Below are 19,788 nucleotides of genomic sequence, written 5' to 3' on the forward strand. Positions count from 1 at the left end.
TATATATGAACTCAGCAACATGGCCTTTTTTCATTAAGACTGATCTAGCTGCTACATAGCAGAACGCCAAAATTGCCTGTAGAAAAGATAAAGATGAAACCCTTATGTGGTTTTGGACAGGTGATTAGATTGGACCTCCTCTCCCATATGAAGAATAATAATGTATCTTCACTAAAATAGGTGTAGCCTAGATTTGTATTTGATTTCCCTGCCCTCAATGGAACCTCTATAACCACCATTTTTGGACATCCAGTCTTGAAATAATACCCTGCCAGGTAAAGATTCACAACCAGCTGAGGTTCTGAATGAGGACAAAGGAAACATGGAATGTGTAGTGTAAGAAGGAAATTATTAAGTCAACTCTGGCTATGTGATTAGTGGCAAAAATGAGAACTTTATGGTTATGCATATTTTCTTCCTTGCTTTTATGTGGTTTACATGTTTACCTATTCTTTCCTCTCACTTTCCCAATCTCCTATTTCTAATATGAGATATATTAATTGTAGATTACCCTATAATTCAGGGCTAAAAAGTAACAAGATACCAATGGAAATTTGGCCTGAGCTTAAAGATGACGCGCATTGGGGTGCCTGGGTGGCTCAGATGGTTAAGCGTCTGCCTTTGGTTCAGGTCATGGTCCCAGGGTCCTGGGATTGAGCCCCACATGGGGCTCCCTGCTTGGCAGGGAGCCTGCTTCTCCCTCTCCCTCTACTGTTCCCCCTGCTTGTGCTCTCTCCCTTTCTCTGTCAAATAAATAAATAAATAAATAAATAAATAAATAAATAAATAAAATCTTAAAAAAAAAGATGAAGGGCATTATTGAAAGATGAAATGACGTGGGTGCCTGGGGGGTTCAGTTGGTTAAGCGTCCGACTCTTGATTTTGGCTCAGGTCATGATCTCAAGAGTTGTGAGACTGAGGCCCACGTTGGGCTCCATGCTGGGTGTGGAGCCTGCTTAGGATTCTCTCTCTCCCTCTCCCTCTACCCCGCCCTCTGCTTGTGCTCACTCACTCTCTCTCTCTCTCAAAAAAAAAAAAAAAAGATGAAATGACAGAGCTTTGTGTCTACTTTTTGAGCAAAAAGTGAGAAAAAGTCTTTGGCTGTATGAGTTATAATTGCACCACAGTAGGTCAAAATGATCTTAATATCCTATTTGAAGGTTAAAATGGGCAAAATGGGCATGTATGGATGCCTGGTTGACAAATGGTGTCCTCTGTCTGTAGTCTTGGACTGTCTATTGACAAATTGGCACCAATACCACACCCTTCTAAGGTCTCCTTTGCAGTGCAGAGGAAAATCCAAAGTCTACATTTCCCAGGATCTTCTCTCATGTATAGTTTTAGTTTAGCATCTGCCACTTACATAGATTTGGAAGACAAAAGAGAAGAAGTCACTGTTCTCTTGCTGCCAGACATGTGAGTAAGTGTGAGATATGCAGGAGTTCTCTGGTGAGTTCTTGAGAATCACTGTTTACTGCTACAGATTGACATTGTTGGTGGGAGCTTCATGAAGACTCTTGTGGATTGAATGGAGTTTCTGGCAAGCTCTTATGAATTGTTGGCTTTGGAGGATTCAGGCTGAAATCCCCAGCTTTGACTTCAATGAACTCTCTTCTCCAAGCTCTTCCAAAAGCTGGGTAAGCTCATAATTCCAATATTAAAACTCTGTATATCCAGAGTAACTTCTATTTTCTCCCCTGAAACAGTTGGAAGCATCTATAGTGACTCTTCAGACTGGTGATTCCCAGTATTGATGAATAGGAGTCTGTTAGTATAGTTTATATCCTGTGATGGAGTATTTGCATAACAGCAAACACTTTAAATTCAGTAACGTTTTCTTTAAATGAATTTGTATGTGATAAATCATAATAGAACCTATATACATTAAAATATATTGTTGAGATGTTACTTATTCAATTTACTGGAACATATGTGAATTCAATGAGTCTCTGTAGTGAAGTCTCTCTTAGCTGCCCCATGTAACACCCCATCCCAGGGTAGAGAAATGGAAGATTGTGTATTTGAAAACTAATGTTGTGGCTCAATACCATCACTTTTTCAATAAGAAGTTTAAAATTTAGGGAAAGTGATTGCCTTTAATTATCCAGCTAGGACAAAACAAGGGCACTCTCAGTTATAATAGAGGACAGTTTCCAATAAAAAGCATCTCTCGCCAAAAATGTCTTAAGTCTACAATTCTTTACTACTGTTTTTCCCATCTCTGAAGATATCTTTTGGGTTAAGAAATGTTTTTTGAAAATACAGAGACCTTGAGGTGCCTGCATGGCACAGATGGTTAAGCATCTGATTCTTGGTTTCAGCTCAGGTCATGATCTCAGGGTTGTGAGATCAAACCTCATGTGGGGCTCAGCGCTCAGCGTGGCATCTGCTTGAGATTCTCTCTTCCTCTCCCTCTGCCCCTCCTGCTCATGCTCTCTCTCTCTCAAATAAATGAATCTTTTAAAAAGAAAAGAAAATAAAATGCAGATGCTTTGTGAAATAGAGTAGAGGCCTGTTAGTTTTACATGCTTCTGTGTAATTGTTTTCTCTCCACAACATGACTGAGCTAAGCCAGTGCATGTGGTGGACCTTACTGGGATGAAAGAGGGGGAAAAAAAGGTGTCCTGTTAGAGTAGTGATCTCTTGCTCAAAGTGATATTTTGTAGGGTAAGATCAGCCTCGTGTAGGGAATAAGTTTATATAGCCAGATTTAATTGCAGGAATATAGATACTGGGCTGTTAAGAAAAAGTACAGAAAGGAAACTTGGGGAACCTTCCCAATGGTATATTTAGCCTAAATTGGAGGTTTGTCCATGATTGGTTTTGAAAAGAGATAGGAATCATTGTAAATTATCAAGTCAAAACAATTGTAAACACTGAATAGTAAAACTACATCCTCATGCTACTACTTTCATATACAACAAACGTTCATTTGCTGTTTGTCACATTTCGGGAAATGTTTTATGTGCTAAAGAAGCCTAAAAAGACCTTGTAGTGAATAAACAACCAGTCCCTTGTCTCAGAGTTCACATTCTAGTTGCTATGCTGGATGTTTGAAAAGCGAAAGACAGGGCCCCTATCTTCAAGAAGCTTATAATTTTGGGGGGGGGGTGACAAGGATAATACACCTTACCAAAAGAAAATACAAGATTAGTCAGTTACTAAATTTAATGATTTTGATGACATGAGAAAAACAAAAGCTTATTTTTCCAGGAAGGAGGTTGTGGAATAGTTCTGAAGAAAAGCCTGCATGAGTACATGAAGCAGTTGTACACCGGCTATAGGCAGGAATAGCTTGGTTTTCATATTTGCCATAGCAGCCCTCAGTATATTGGGGCAAACTGTTTCAAAGTGGAAATTCGAGTATCTTGTCTATGAAATAAGCATACTGTCAGCACATTCTACCTAGATGCTCAAGATCAGTTATTTGTCTGGGGCATGGGTGGCAGCTTGGAGACTCTGCCAGATGTGGAGATCATGCCTAGAGTCTAACTTGGCATCCTGGTCAAAGTCTGCCAGGTAAGAGGTTCCTTCCAAAGGGAGAGGGGAGGTTGAGGATTCCATCCACACTCTATAGGGGAACATAGGAGAGAGATCAAGTTCAATGACATTAGAGGCCAAGAAGCTATCATCTGGCTTTCCAGGTCAGATCTAGAGTTCAGGGGGTCAGAGAACTGGTGAGGCCATCTCCAAAATGCAGAAGATATTGAAACTGAGTTGGTATCGGTATCCTTGGCTGCAGTTCTTTCTTTCTTCCTTTCGTTCATTCCTTCTTCCAGCCACTCAAAACGCACTGGGCAGTAGTGTATGTACTACTGCACCATCTGTTGGGGGAAAATGAAGGGGCACAGATACATTGCCCTGCACCTTGATAAGCACCTGCAGTGTGTGTATGTCCAGGGTGTTGTAGGAGTGCACTGAAGGAGCTTTCATCCTTACTGCTGTGTGGGTGGGCGAGGAAGCACAGGTGTGAACATTTGCCAACAGAGGCACCCATAGAGCCCCCAGGTGTTCATGCTCCTGCTTAATGTCAGGGCCAAGGAGAGGCCCTTTGGGATTTTCTTTTGGTAAGTAATTAATATATGTTTCAAGTTAAATGCCAAGAGCATGAAAAGACCTTGCAGGTGCTAAGTGTTATTATAACATTAAAATAATGAGAGCCTTGCTCATCTTGCTTTGCCTAGCTTAGTGGTTATTCTCAACACCTCCTGCAGATTAGAATCATCTAGGGAACTTTGAAAAAAATGCCAATCCCCAGGCCTTATCTCTAGAGACTAGATTTAATGGATTTGGGGTGATGCCTGAGCAGGGGGAAAGCAAGTAACAACTCCCCCAGGTGATTCTAATACACGAGCTGTGATCCGAAGCAAGCAGCTCAAAGCACTCTTCATTTTCCCCTTACCCTGATTGTTTTTGGAGACTCAGCTTAATTCCCAACTCCTCTGTGAAGTCTTCCCTGCTTTGTTCATCTGTTTGTGAACTACTGAACTTTGTCATTTGTAATACTCACGTACTTCCTGACCAATACACTGAGCTACTTACAAGATCAGGGGCTATAACTTTTATTGCTCTTACATCCTAGAAACCTGACTCTCAGATTTAGCTAAATTATCCAGACTGTGGATCAGAAGTATAATTGTTTTTAATGTCTGTTGATGTTTTACACAGAAATTGGAACATTTCATAGAATATTAGTGCTGCAAGGGAACTTAACGAGCCCTAATCAGATCCCCCTCATTTTATAAATGAAAATATTCAAAGGCAAATCACTTCTCTAAATTCTTGCATTGCTGTGTGCCTGGTCAAATTCTCGGAGCACATTCCCTCGGATGCCTCAGAGGTTCGCAGGCTGCACTTTGCAGCATTAGAAGGAGAAAATTGACACGCCATTATACTTTTCTGAGAGTCCTAATGGTGATAAAAACAGAACAGGAATCAGGCTATCTAAGGCTCAAGATTTATGTTGAATGGGTACTTGAGTCCCTAGAAATGTGGGTAAAATGCGGAAGCTGATGTTTAGGTTAAGTAGTTCAAAACCATGGGCAGTATTGTCCCCAGAGGGGCATTTGGCAATGTCTACAGACATATTTTGTTCTCACAACTAGAAGGGGTGCTACCTGCATTCAGCAAGTAGAGGTCAAACCTTCCACAATATATAGGATAGCCCCCCACAACAAAGAATTGTCCAGCCCCAAATGTTAATAGTGCCAAGTTTGAGAAACCCTGTAGTAGTTGTTCCTGTCAGCTCAGAAGAGAGGGCAAGGCCAGGGCCAAAGGACAGAGAACCACCGTTACTTCCAAAGAGAATGGCCTGCCAGGGTGATAAGGTGGGGAGATGCCTGAGAAAAGCATTCCATGACGAGATGGATGTCTTGATGGAGGCAGTGATATGTGCATCATGTTAATAAGAATTCTTACAAGGAGGCTCTGAGTCTCATTCAGGCGAACCCCTTGTCTTATGCCCAAGTCCTCTGCAGATAATTTGGGATTCTTTTGAGTCTGAGAGCCATCCACCTAGTCTGGAGCTCCGGCATTAAGCCCAGGGTTACAGACTGAAGGTTTGGATCTCCCCCAAATCCATATGTTGAGGCCCTAATCCCCAATGTGACTGCATTTGGAGATGAGGCCTTAACAAAGTAATTAAGGTTAAATGAGGTCATAAGGTCATAAGGGTGAGGCCCTGATCCATATGGTTAGTGTTCTTATAAGAAGAGACACTGGAGCTGCATCTCTTTCTGTGCAACTCAGAAGAAAAGCCACATGAAGATTGCTGTCCACAAGCCAGGAAGAGAGGCTTCATTAGAAACGGAACACTTCCAGATCCAGATCTGAGACTTGCAGCCTCCAGGACTGTAAGGAATAAATTTCTGTTGTTAAACCCCTCCCCACTCCCTGCCCTCCCATCTGTGGTATTTGCTTACAGCAGCCTGAGCAGACTAAGATAGTCAGGAAACTTGAACAATTAGAAAAAGAACAGAACATAATAATGACCTCCAAAGTCACAGAAAATATCTTATGGGGGAACCAGCAAGAGAGTGAAGCCCGGGCCATCCTCCAGTGAATACCATCAGTGTGGGCCATCCCCTCCCCTCCTCCCTCACACCCAGCGCTATCTCCTAATGACCCCTTTCCAGTATCACCTGGTTCCAACTGACTGTAGTCTTTGGATGCTAGTCCTCTTGGATGCTCAAGACTGTTTTCAACAGAAGCACAACATATTGAAAAATGCAATTAGAAGATATTTAAACAAAAGGAGGGTAAACTATTTTCATGGTGTAAGGATTAGGTAACAGGGACCAACCATTAATAACAGTAATTTATTTCCTTAAAGCCTTTAGGGCAGTGCTTTTAAAAACTGGGTTTGCATAAGAATTATTTGGAATGCTTGTTAGAGATTCAAATTCGTGGATCCATCACCTGGTTCTGGTTTATTAGGCCTGAACCGGAGGCCCAGAGTCTGTTGATAAAATCCTGGGGATTTCAAAACAGGTGATCCTGTTTTGTCACAGTAAGAAACACTGTATTCATACCTCCCAGGGGACTTTTCAAGGGCTGTGTATTTTGGAAATGGAGAAGGAAATGGTGAGGGGCGAGGAGAGAAGGAAAGGGACTGGGTAAGACCAGGAAATAAAAGGGAAAGAGAGATACAGTTCAGATATAATGAAGGAGTGAGGGCAGCCATGGGGCAGAATTGCATTTTACAGCAAGTCATGGAGAGAAGGGATGGAGCCTGCTAGAACTCTGTCCTATCACAACTTGCTCCTGAATTTTGGCCTTGGCATTTGCAATTGTTGGCAGGGACAGCACTTAGTTCACTCTGTCCCTCAGATTAAAACTTGGAACCAGCAGAGAGCCCTCTATAGATCCTCTCTTTGGTTCACTAGGAGGTTCACTAGAAGTATTCAGGAGAAGAAATTCAGGAAATTTAAGTGTAAGTGAGTGGATGGGGATCAGGCCAGATAAATATATGTTGGCAGACATATTCCATAGACATATCCCATAGCATATCCTATGGGTATATCCCACAGACACCTGCAGTCAGACTGTGCCAAGAGAATGAAACTCTGAAGGAAAACAAAGCCATATACCTACATATTCTGTGCCCCTTAATGTTTATTTAACTTAGGTGAAATCCAGGCTTAAACAGATGTCAATCACAAAAGGGAGGTGGTGTGTTTAGATCTGGGAGGGCTATGGATCTCTGCGGGAAACCAGTTTCTGCCTCAGTGATGATGGTGATGGGAGAATGGGGAGGGGCTACAGATTAAATACAAGTATACTGGATTTCTATTGCTAATTTTGTTACACCAGAAACTAGATTTCCCAGAATCTTGGGGAATGCCTGAGATTTTTCTGGGTTGGGTTCAAAAGTGAAGTTGCATTAGATTTGGGAAGTGGATATGAAGCAGAAGTTGGGATGGTTGTCAATGAGAAGTGATGAAAGAGACACAGAGTTGCATGTGGGTTCCAGTTTGATCTTGATCTCAACTGGTGGCTTTGCTGACCAACAGCATCCGTGGTCTGCCATCTTACCCTTTCTTGCAAACTCAGAGAAGCAATAGTTACATAGATACAAATGCTTTCTGCAGACTTCTTTTTTTTTTTTTTAAAGATTTTATTTATTTATTTATTTGAGAGAGAGAGCACATGAGAGGGGGGAGGGTCAGAGGGAGAAGCAGACTCCCTGCCGAGCAGGGAGCCCGATGTGGGACTCGATCCCGGGACTCCAGGATCATGACCTGAGCCGAAGGCAGTCGCTTAATCAACTGAGCCACCCAGGCGCCCTGCAGACTTCTACAGGCTTCTTCACAGTTGGACTGCAGCAGCTAGGTGCTCTTAACTTCCAGATGTTCCTGCAAGCTCCAGTTCATTCCGGCACACCATGCTAGCTAATGATCTTTCTCTGACCCTTCCACTCCAAGCCTTTACTTCTCCAGTGACTCCCTCAATCACATAAGGTCTAATCCTTATGGGAATTCCTTATTCCATGATACTTGTGGTGATACTGCTTCCCTCACTAAACCCTGATTAATACAACCTCAGATTACCTCCCTTCCCTAACCCTCCCACTATGCACTAGACTCATGGGTCTTCAAAGCACAGAGACCACTGATGGAGGGACAATTCTCCATATATCCTAAAGAGAGCTCTTCCTCTAATTATTAGTGTCTGAATCTGAGAACCATCTCTTAGTGATAGAGAAAGGTAGGTTGAGTGGAGCTATTACTTTGTAATGATACGAAATGAGAGGCATCTCTCAGTTTATAAATACTTGGATTGAGACACACAGCCTTCAGACATAATTGTAAAATAACCCTAAACCTGGTTTTAAACTTGAAACACTAGGTAAGGAAGCTTAATGACAGACAGGTGGAGGTGTTCCAGACAAGCCACCCAGACAGAGAAAATTGTTTAGAGGAGTGATTGCAAATGCAGAAGTCAGAGACTACTGTAAGGGGGTGTGAAAGTGGCAACTTAAAAGAAATTCAAGATACTCCAAAGACAAAGAAAGATCTTCTGCAGGGCAGGTAACAAAAATTACTTTCCTGGGACTGGATATTTCAAATGCAGCATGCTCATGGCCAGAGGAATCTATGGGTGTTCACGTTCTAGGTCAATAATACCAGTGTTTGGGGTACTGTGTCCCATCATTCTCAGGGGCAATGCCAACCAAACTCTGCTTTGGATTGGCGGTCTGAGGGGCTTACCACAGTTCGGTATCCTTCCCAGCTGGAAGCAGATGAGCAGAGTATAGGGACAGCCACCTCTATGACTAAACTTTAGGTTAGTTAGGAAAATGCATCTTCATTTTGTTAACAAAGCTGTTTCTATTCTTTTCTTTTTCCAGTTGTTTTATAGAAAATGCTTGGGCGCTTGGATGGCTCAGTTGGCTAAGTGACTGCCTTGGGCTCAGGTCATGATCCCGGCGTCATGGGATCGAGTCCCACATTGGGCTCCACCTGCTCTATGGGGAGCCTGCTTCTCTCTCTTCCTCTGCCTGCCACTCCCCCTGCTTGTGGTCTATCTCTCTTTCTGTCAAATCTTAAAAAAAAGAAGAAAATGTTCAGTGTGAGGGTTTTGAACCGTACTGAGGCTGGGCTAATAAGGGAATGTAATGTATTTTTCCAGTTTCAGACCAATGTGTAGACCAGGATCTGGTTCCTTCTTGAAGTTCTGTGGTAATAGCATCGGTTGCTCCTCCCATCATGGTGGGCATCATAAATGCAGGACATACACATAGAGGGATGGATATTCAAATTCAGCAAAGGGTAGCTGAGAGTTCCTTCTCCTTCCTACCTGGTGAGTACCTCAGAGCTTTTCTTTCTCTGCCCTCCTTTGGAGGCTCTCCTAGGAAGACTCTCTCCTCTCTTCTTCCAGCAAGAGAAAAAAAAAAAAAAATCACTGTCAGTTCAAAGGATCTGAAGGGTTAGCCTGAGGTCCAAACCTGTGTGCTGGCCCTGCCTTTAACTTCAATCACCTCTCACCCTGCTGCCTCACTCAGTTATCCCCAAGCCTGAAAGTGTCTCCCACCTCCACCCCAAAAAAGATGGTCCTCTGAGCAGCTGGCTAGCTGAGGGCAACAGCTGGATGAGCCTAGTAGCTGTTCTGGAGGGATAATATTATCCTGTGATTATCACACCTTCCTCTCCCAGGGGCACTGGGACTTGTAACTGTTGTGCTTCTTTCTGCTTTACATGTAAATAAAGGGAGGGAAATGCCTTGATTCCCTTAAGCTGGCGGTTGAAATCATGTTCCAACTGGGAGGTTGAAGCTTCCAGGCCTCCTTAAAATGCTAATAAGCTCTGCAGTGTGCATTGGCAGGGGCTTCCAGGTGGGTTCTGCTGGTGCCTGGGGCTGCTGTGGATGATCCAGAGCTCTGTCCCTATGATCCTATGTCCTCTTCTATAGCCCTTTCAGTTTACCTGAAGACTGGAGCTGCTTCTCTTTATCAGAGATTCTGGTGCCACCACCTGCCCAGTCCTCTAGCCCACCGGCTCCCAGGATAATCTTATAGAATTCATGGTGGTGTCAAAACTCCCAGGCAAGCAAAGCTGGTGCATTCCCATCTGAGCTGATGGAGGCAAAATCTTTACAGGGGATGGGACTAGCAAAAGCAAAAGTAGGAAGTGGCAAACACTGGATGGTGGAACTTGGGCAAGAAGCCAAAATTTAGCTTACAAAGACAAAGTGGGAACGGGAACTCGGGCAGGGTCAGGTCCTGCTTCACACAATAGAAGACCCTGATTCTAATGAGAATTGGTGTGTCTGGGATTACTGGGCCAGAAGTAGACTGGAGCCTACAAGAAGAAAGTCATGGGAACTGGTGCTAGTGACCTTCTGAAACCATAGTCCTGACAACTTTTCCTAAGGGCAGGACTTCTCTTGAGGGCCTGAGTTCTCTCTTTACCTTAAGGATACATCTCTATCAGTCTTAAAGGGTCAGGACTCGGAATTTTCACCATTTCCCTCTCACAGACTTTTTTGTTATTGTTGTCCCCTACTCTGATTGTTTTCTCACCTAAAACCTGGAGTACTGAGACTAGAGTACTAAGACTGGATGCTAAGCTTTGGCTTGGCTTCACAAAGACCTGCTCTTCTTTGGAGATAATTTTCACACTTTCCCTCCCCTTTCAACTGTAATAATCTTGGGTGTGTCATTTAGGGCTGGGCACACTCACTGACCCAACGTTCAGAGCTGACTGACTCACTAAAAATGTTAAGAGCAAGTAAGGAGTAGTTACTGCATTTTAATAGAGAATTTACTTTCCTCAAAACCTGCCCATGTGCCACTTCTCAAATCCTGTCCAATCAGTGTTCTCTGTTTCACCTAGTAGCCCAAAGACAATACTGAAGTATAGAACAGAACAGCACTCAGCTTAAGGAACTTTTCCCAGGCCAGTGGAATCAGGCAGTTGGCAATTCCCAAATCTGTTTGCAGACAGTGCTGAAAGTTGAGACTAGCCTAGCTGCAGGATTGGATACAGCCTTTGGATTGCTTTGCCAAATATGGGGTAAAATGACTTTGGCTGCTGTAAACTCCAGTTTCAATGGAGACAGAAGAAGTCTCTCTTTCTCACATCTTTTCTGAGCTCCTGGGGCCTAACAGTCAGTGTTTGGCTTAGAAAGGGATTCAGCATCCTTTTATTATAGTCTTGATGTCAACCCCAGTGCCACATGGGAGGGCTTCTTATATTCAAGGGGCAGCTACAAGCAAGAAAGAGCAATCTGTGTTTTTCTATTTTTTTTGGTCCCTGAGATAATTTTGAGGAAGGCGATGTTTGTGTTTCCCACTTACCCCTCTACTCTTCAATTTCTGTATCCCCTATATAAGCGCTCATATGTCATTCTCATGGACTTAACGATCTTAAGATGTCATTCCTTCTAGGAGAAAGCAATCTGGGAATCAAACTGGGTTTCAGAACTGGGTATATTATTCCTTTAAAGGCTGCCTAGATTTTAAAAGAGGTTACAGGAAGAGGGAAATACTCAAACTATATTTGCCTTACATGCAAAAACATTCTTTGACCCAAACAGAATATAAGTATTTATTTCCATAAACCAAGAGAACTGAGACCTCTGTAAAGATTCAACCCTCTCTTGGCTGAAACATTTGTTCCCTGTAGCTTCAATTCATACTGTTGGTATTACTGATAAAGCAATAGCTTCTGTGGATCATTATTATTAATTATTATTATTTGATGATACAGAAGATCATAGAATCTTGGTGGGAAGTTAAGAGGCGAAGAGGAAAAGGGCAGAGCACCGGAGGCCCAGAAGATGGACATGCATTGTTTATATGGTCATTGGTTACCACTGCTGAGTGGTGTTAAAGTATGATCATCTCTGATCTCCACTAACACCTAAAGTCTTGGATAATATTTAGACATCTATGCTGTTTAAAAGATAAGCTTGCAAAGATAACTACCATGATGTTTTATAAAGTTTAATAATTTTGTTAGATGATTAATATTAGTTTGGACATTTGGGACAGCTGTTTGTGACATACAACTTTGGTGGGATAGATGGACCCTGGATGAAATATATATTATGTTCAATGTTAAAAAGCCAAAGTAGTTCCACTGTAAACATTTATTCCTGGCACATAGAATTCTGTTGAGAAAATGTTTTCTGTCAATAACACGTATTATAATGGTGGTTGACATTTTGAGCTGGAAGACAGAACCCAAGGGATGTGTGCAGCATGGGAGATAAACACACGAATACTAAGAATGTTGCTTTTTTGCTCAATTGGCATTAGAAAAACTTGACTCATACATCTATAAATATTTGGAGTTTTTAGGTGATTGTGTGCTAAAGCATCAAAGTTGTAACAATATCTTGTGTTAAAATAAAATGAGTCATTTAAAAAATGTGAATTTACTTATTTAACAATCAGTGTTCTTTTCCTGAACTTTGTGTACCTGTTTAGCTGTAGCAGATAAGGTGACTATTAATAATTCACACTTCCATCAGTGTGGTATGAGAGTTCTAGTCATCATTACTCACTTTAGCCATTCTGTGTGGTGTCTTATTTTGGTTTGAATTTACAATACCCTGATATCTAATAAACCTGAGCACCTTTTCATATGTTAATTTATCATTTTGACATTTGGATTTTAAGAAGTTCCTCTTCAAATCTTTTGCTCATTTTCCTGCTGACTTTTTTTTTTTTAGATTTTCTTTATTTATTTAGGATTTTATTTATTTATTTGTCAGAGAGAGCGAGAAAGAGGGAGGGAGAGAGCAAAAGCAGGGGGAACTGCAGGCAGAGGGAGTAGATTCCCTGCTGAGCAAGGAGCCTGATGTGAGATTTGATCCCAGGACCCTGGGATCATGACCTGAGCCAAAGGCAGATGCTTAACTGACTGAACCACCCAGGCACCCCTTAAGATTTTATTTTTAAGTAATCTCTACACCCAAAGTGGGGCTCAACCTTACAACCCTGAGATCAAAAGTTGCATGCTCTTACCCACTGAACAAGCCAGATGCCCTCCCTTCTGTCTTATTGATTAAAAAAGTTCTTTATATATGCTTGGCATGAGTCTGGTGTTTTTTTGTTTTTTTGTTTTTGGCATGAGTTTTTTTAGATTGACGTAACAAAAATATTTTCTCAAGCACCTGGGAGGCTCAGTCCATTGAACATTCTGGGATTGAACGCCTAGTCAGGCTCCCTGCTCCTGGAAGTTTGATTCTCCCTCTCCCTCTGCCCCTATCCCCCACTTGTGTGATCTCTCCCTCTCTCTCTCTCACTCTCAAATAAATAAATAAAATCTTTAAAAAATATTTTCTCACTCTCTGACTTTCCTTTTAAATATTATTGGTTTCTCTTTATAGACAGAAATTCTTTTTTTTATTATGTTATGTTAATCACCATACATTACATCATGAATTTTTGATGTACTGTTCCATGATTCATTGTTTGCATATAACACCAGTGCTCCATGCAGTACGTGCCCTCTTTAATACCCATCGCCAGGCTAACCCATCCCCCCACCCTACTCCCCTCCAGAACCCTCAGTTTGTTTCTTGGTGTCCATAGTCTCTCATGGTTCGTCTCCCCCTTCGATTTCCCCACCTTCATTTTTCCCTTCCTGCTATCTTCTTTTTTTTTTTTAAACATAATGTATTATTTATTTCAGAGATACAGGTCTGTGATTCAACAGTCTTACAAAATTCACAGTACTCACCATAGTACATACCCTCCCCAATGTCTATCACCCAGCCACCCCATCCCTCCCACCCCCCACCAGTCCAGCAACCCTCAGTTTGTTTCCTGAGATTAAGAATTCCTCATATCAGTGAGGTCATATGATACCTGTCTTTCTCTGATTGACTTATGTCACTCAGCATAATACCCTCCAGTTCCATCCACGTCATTGCAAACAGCAAGATTTCATTCCTTTTGATGGCTACATAATATTCCATTGTATATATATACCACATCTTCTTTATCCATTCATCTGTCAATGGACATCTTGGCTATTCCATAGTTTGGCTGTTGTGGACATTGCTGCTATAAACATCAGGGTGCACGTACCCCTTTGGATCCCTACATTTGTATCTTTGGGGCAAATACCCAGTAGTGTAATTGCTGGATCATATGGTAGCTCTATTTTCAACTGTTTGAGGAACCTCCATACTGTTTTCCAGAGTGGCTGCACCAGCTTGCATTTCCACCAACAGTGTAGGAGGGTTCCCCTTTCTGCGCATCCCCGCCAACACTTCATTTCCTGACTTCTTAATTAGCCATCCTGACTGCTGTGAGGTGGTGTCTCCTTGGGGTTTTGATTTGGATTTCCCTGATGCCAAGCGATGTTGAGCACTTTTTCATGTGTCTGTTGGCCATTTGGATGTCTTCTTTGGAAAAATGTCTGTTCATGTCTTCTGCCCATTTCTTGATTGGATCATTTGTTCTTTGGATGTAGACTTTAAAAAGTTCTTTATAGATTTTTGGATACTAGCCCTTTATCTGATATGTCATTTGCAAATATCTTCTCCCATTCTGTCGGTTGTCTTTTGGTTTTGTGGACTGTTTCTTTCGCTGTGCAAAAGCTTTTTATCTTGATGAAGTCCCAAGAGTTCATTTTTGCCCTTGCTTCCCTTGCCTTTGGTGATGTTGCTAGGAAGAAGTTGCTGCGGCTGAGGTCGAAGGGGTTGCTACCTGTGTTCTCCTTTAGGATTTTGATGGACTCCTGTCTCACGTTTAGGTCTTTCAACCATATGGAGTCTATTTTTGTGTGCGGTGGAAGGAAATGGTCCAGTTTCATTCTTCTGCATGTGGCTGTACAATCTTGCCAACACCATTTCTTGAAGAGACTGTCTTTTTGCCATTGGACATTCTTTCCTGCTTTGTCAAAGATGAGTTGACCATAGAATTGAGGGTCCATTTCTGGGCTCTCTATTCTGTTCCATTGATCGATGTGTCTGTTTTTGTGCCAGTACCATACTGTCTTGATGATGACAGCTTTGTAATAGGGCTGGAAGTCCGGAACTGTGATGCCGCCAGCTTTGCTTTTCTTTTTCAAGATCCCTCTGGCTATTCGGGGTCTCTTCTGGTTCCATACAAATTTTAGGATTATTTGTTCCATTTCTTTGAAAAAAGTTGATGCTATTTTGATAGGGATTGCATTGAATGTGTAGATTGCTCTAGGTAGCATTGACATCCTCACCATATTTGTTCTTCCAATCCATGAGCATGGAACGTTTTTCCATTTCCTTGTGTCTTCCTGAATTTCTTTCATGAGTATTTTATAGATTTCTGAGTACAGATTCCTTGCCTCTTTGGTTAAATTTATTCCTAGGTATCTTAATGGTTTTGGGTGCAATTGTAAATGGGATCGACTCCTTAATTTCTCTTTCTTCTGTCTTGTTGTTGGTGTATAGGAATGCCACTGATTTCTGTGCATTCATTTTATATCCTGCCACTCTACTGAATTCCTGTATGAGTTCTAGCAGTTTTGGGGTGGAGTATTTTGGGTTTTCCACATACAGTATCATATCATCTGCAAAGAGTGAGAATTTGACTTCTTCTTTGCTGATTTGGATGCCTTTGATTTCTTTTTGTTGTCTGATTGCTGTGGCTAGGACTTCTAGTACTATGTTGAATAGCAGTGGTGATAGTGGACATCCCTGCCATGTTCCTGACCTTAGGGGGAAAGCTCTCAGTTCTTCCCCCATTGAGAATGATATTCGCTGTGCGTTTTTCATAGATGGTTTTTATGATATTGAGGTATGTACCCTCTATCCCTATCCTCTGAAGAGTTTTGATCAAGAAAGGAGGTTGTACTTTGTCAAATGCTTTTTCTGCATCTATTGAGAGGATCATATAGATCTTGTTCTTTCTTTTATCAATGTATTGTATCACATTGATTGATATGCAGATGTTGAACCAGCCTTGCCGCCCAGGGATAAATCCCACTTGGTGGTGTTGAATAATCCTTTTAATGTACTGTTGGATCCTATTGGCTAGTATTTTGGTGAGAATTTTTACATCCATGTTCATCAAGGATATTGGTCTGTAATTCTCCTTTTGGATGGGGTCTTTGGCTGGTTTTGGGATCAAGGTAATGGTGGCCTCATAAAACGAGTTTGGAATGTTTCCTTCCATTTCTATTTCTTGGAACAGTTTCAGAAGAATAGGTATTAATTCTTCTTGAAATGTTTGGTAGAATTCCCCTGGGAAGCCATCTGGCCCTGGGCTTTTGTTTGTTGGGAGATTTTTGATGACTACTTCAATTTCCTTAGTGGTTATAGGTCTGTTCAGGTTTTCTATTTCTTACTGGTTCAGTTTTGGTAGTTTATACATCTCTAGGAATGCATCCATTTCTTCCAGGTTATCTAATTTGCTGGCATAGAGTTGCTCATAATATGTTCTTATAATTGTTTGTATTTCTTTGGTGTTGGTTGTGATCTCTCCTCTTTCATTCATGATTTTGTTGATTTGGGTCATTTCTCTTTTCTTTTTGATAAGTCTGGCCAGGGGTTTATCAATCTTGTTCATTCTTTCAAAGAACCAGCTCCTAGTTTCGTTGATCTGTTCTACTGTTCTTTTGGTTTCTATTTCCTTGATTTCTGCTCTGATCTTTATTATTTCTCTTCTCCTGCTGGGTTTAGGCTTTACTTGCTGTTCTTTCTCCAGCTCCTTTAGGTGTAGGGTTAGGTTGTGTATTTGAGACCTTTCTTGTTTCTTGAGAAAGGCTTGTATTGCTATATACTTTCCTCTCAGGACTGCCTTTGCTGTATCCCAAAGATTTTGAACAGTTGTGTTTTCATTTTCATTGGTTTCCATGAAATTTTTTAAGTCTTCTTTAATTTCTTGGTTGACCTATTCATTCTTTAGTAGAATGCTCTTTAGTCTCCATGTGTTTGAGTTCGTTCCGACTTTCCTCTTGTGATTGAGTTCTAGTTTCAAAGCATTGTGGTCTGAAAATATGCAGGGAATAATCCCAATCTTTTGGTAGCAGTTGAGACCTGTTTTGTGACCCAGGATGTGATCCATTCTGGAGAATGTTTCATGGGCACTAGAGAAGACTGTGTATTCTGTTGCTTTGGGATGGAATGTTCTGAATATGTCTGTGAAGTCCATTTGGTCCAGTGTGTCATTTCAAGTCTTTATTTCCTTGTTGATCTTTTGCTTAGATGATCTGTCCATTTCAGTGAGGGGGGTATTAATGTCCCCCACTGTTATTGTATTGTTGTCAATGTGTTTCTTAGCTTTTGTTATTAATTGCCTCATATAATTGGCTGCTCCCATGTTAGGGCCATAGATATTTACAAGTGTTAGATCTTCTTGTTGGATAGACCCTTGAAGTATGATATAGTTTCCTTCCTCAGCTCTTATTATAGTATTTGGTTTAAAACCTAATTTGTCTGATATAAGGATTGCCACCCCAGCTTTCTTTTGGTGTCCATTAGCATGGTAAATGCTTTTCCACCCCCTCACTTTCATTCTGGGGGTGTCTTTGGGTCTAAAATGAGTCTCTTGCAGACAGCATATGGATGGGTCTTGTTTTTTAATCCAATCTGATAGCCTGTGTCTTTTGATTGGGGCATTTAGCCCATTTGCATTCAGGGTAACTATTGAAAGATATGAAATTAGTGTCATTGTATTGCCTGTAAGGTGACTGTTACTGTATATTGTCTGTGTTCCTTTCTGGTCTATGTTGCTTTCAGGCTCTCTCTTTGCTTAGAGGACCCCTTTCAATATTTCTTGGAGGGCTGGTTTCGTGTTTGCAAATTCCTTTAGTTTTTGTTTGTCCTGGAAGCTTTTTCTCTCTCCTTCTATTTTCAATGACAGCCTAGCTGGATATAGTATTCTTGGCTGCATATTTTTCTCGTTTAGTGCTCTGAAGATCTCATGCCAGTCCTTTCTGGCCTGCCAGGTCTCTGTGGATGGGTCTGTTGCCAATCTAATATTTCTACCATTGTAGGTTACAGATCTCTTCTCCTGAGCTGCTTTCAGGATTTTCTCTTTGTCTCTGAGACTTGTAAGTTTTACTATTAGATGTTGGGGTGTTGACCTATTTTTATTGATTTTGAGGGGAGTTCTCTGTACCTCCTGGATTTTGATGCCTGTTTCCTTCCCCACATTAGGGAAGTTCTCTGCTATAATTTGCTCCAATATACCTTCTGCCCCCCTCTCTCTTTCTTCTTCTTCTGGGATTCCAATTATTCTAATATTGTTTCATCTTATGATATCACTTATCTCTTGATTCTGCCCTTATGTTCTAGTAGTTGTTTATCTCTTTTTCTCAGCTTCTTTATTTTCCATCATTTGGTCTTCTCTATCACTATTTCTCTCTTCTGCCTCATTTATCCTAGCATTTAGAGTCTCCATTTTTTGATTGCACCTCATTAATAGCCTTTTTGATTTTGACTTGGTTAGATTTTAGTTCTTTTATTTCTCCAGAAAGGGTTTCTCTAATATCATCCATGCTTTTTTCAAGCCCAGCTAGTATCTTTAAAATCATAATTCTGAACTCTAGGTCTGACATCGTGCTAATGTCCTTATTGGTTATGTCCCTGGCAGTTGGTACTCCTTCTTGTTCTTTTTTTTGAGGTGATTTTTTTCCATCTTGTCATTTTGTCCAGAGGAGAATAGATGAATGAGAGAACAAAATGTTAACAGGGTAACAATAACCCCAGAGAAATATACACTAAACAAATCAGAAGAGACCTGAAACCGGGGGAAAAGAAAGGGAAAGAAAGGAAAAAGAAAAAAAAAAGGAAAAAGAAAAAGATAAAAACCAACCAACCAACCAACAAACAAACAAAACAGAATATGATCAGATATGATCAGGCTGGTGTATAGATTAGTGCCACACACTAGATTTTGGCCATATTTTCGTCTGTTAGAAGAAAGTAACTCCCAAAATTTTAAAGAAAGAAAAAGTTATATATGTACAAAAATAAGGGTAAATGCGATGGAGGGATGGAATATGACTGTAAAGATGGAAATTATAAAAGATTTTATAAAAGGGATGGATAATTGAAGAAGTTGGTTGAAAAAAGGAAGAAGAGGATTTTAAAAAAAAGGGAGAGAATGTGATCAGGCAGGAGACTAGAAAAAAGCCATACACTAGAGATTTAGGGTATACTTTGGTCTGTTAGAAGAATCTGTATCCCATAATTTTAAAGAGAGAACAACTTATATATATACCAAAAGTAAGGTTAACTACTAGGAAGGGATAGAATATGACTCTAAAATGAAAAATAAAAAAGAATTTTTAAAAAAGGGATTGATAAGATGTTGGTTGAAAATGGGAAAAAGAAAAATTCAAAAGAAAAAGAAAAAGAAAGTTAAAAAAAATTAACTTTGAAAGACTAAAGAATCATGGTAAAAAAGCCAAGGATTCTATGTGCAGTATTCCCCTAGCGCTGGAGTTCTGCCGTTCTCATTGATCGGTAAACTTGGTCTTGGCTGGCTGTTCTTGCTGATCTTCTGGGGGGAGGGGCCTGTTGCCATGGTTCCCAGAGGTCTTTGCTGGAGGCGGAATTGCCCTGCCCTTGCTGGGGTCCGGGCTAAGTAATCTGCTTGGGTTTGCTCTTGGGAGCTTTTGTTCCCTGCAAGCTTTCGGTACAGCTTTGGAGGACGAGAGTGAAAATTGTGGCCTCCCAATCTCTGCCCTGGTGAGCCGAGAACTCGGGGCCCCGCTCCTCAGTGCGCCCCCAGAGAAAAGCAGTCAGTCACTCCCGTCTCCCTGGTCTCCGGCTGTACTCCGTGCTCACCGGGCCTGTGACCGAGTGTTTCTATCTCTGGCTCCCGACACCGTGGGGAGTCTCCAGACC

The sequence above is a fragment of the Callorhinus ursinus genome, unplaced genomic scaffold (genome assembly GCF_003265705.2).
Source record: "Callorhinus ursinus isolate GAN/ISIS: 27379988/994484 unplaced genomic scaffold, GSC_fseal_2.0 scaffold11, whole genome shotgun sequence".
Lineage (NCBI taxonomy): Eukaryota > Metazoa > Chordata > Mammalia > Carnivora > Otariidae > Callorhinus > Callorhinus ursinus.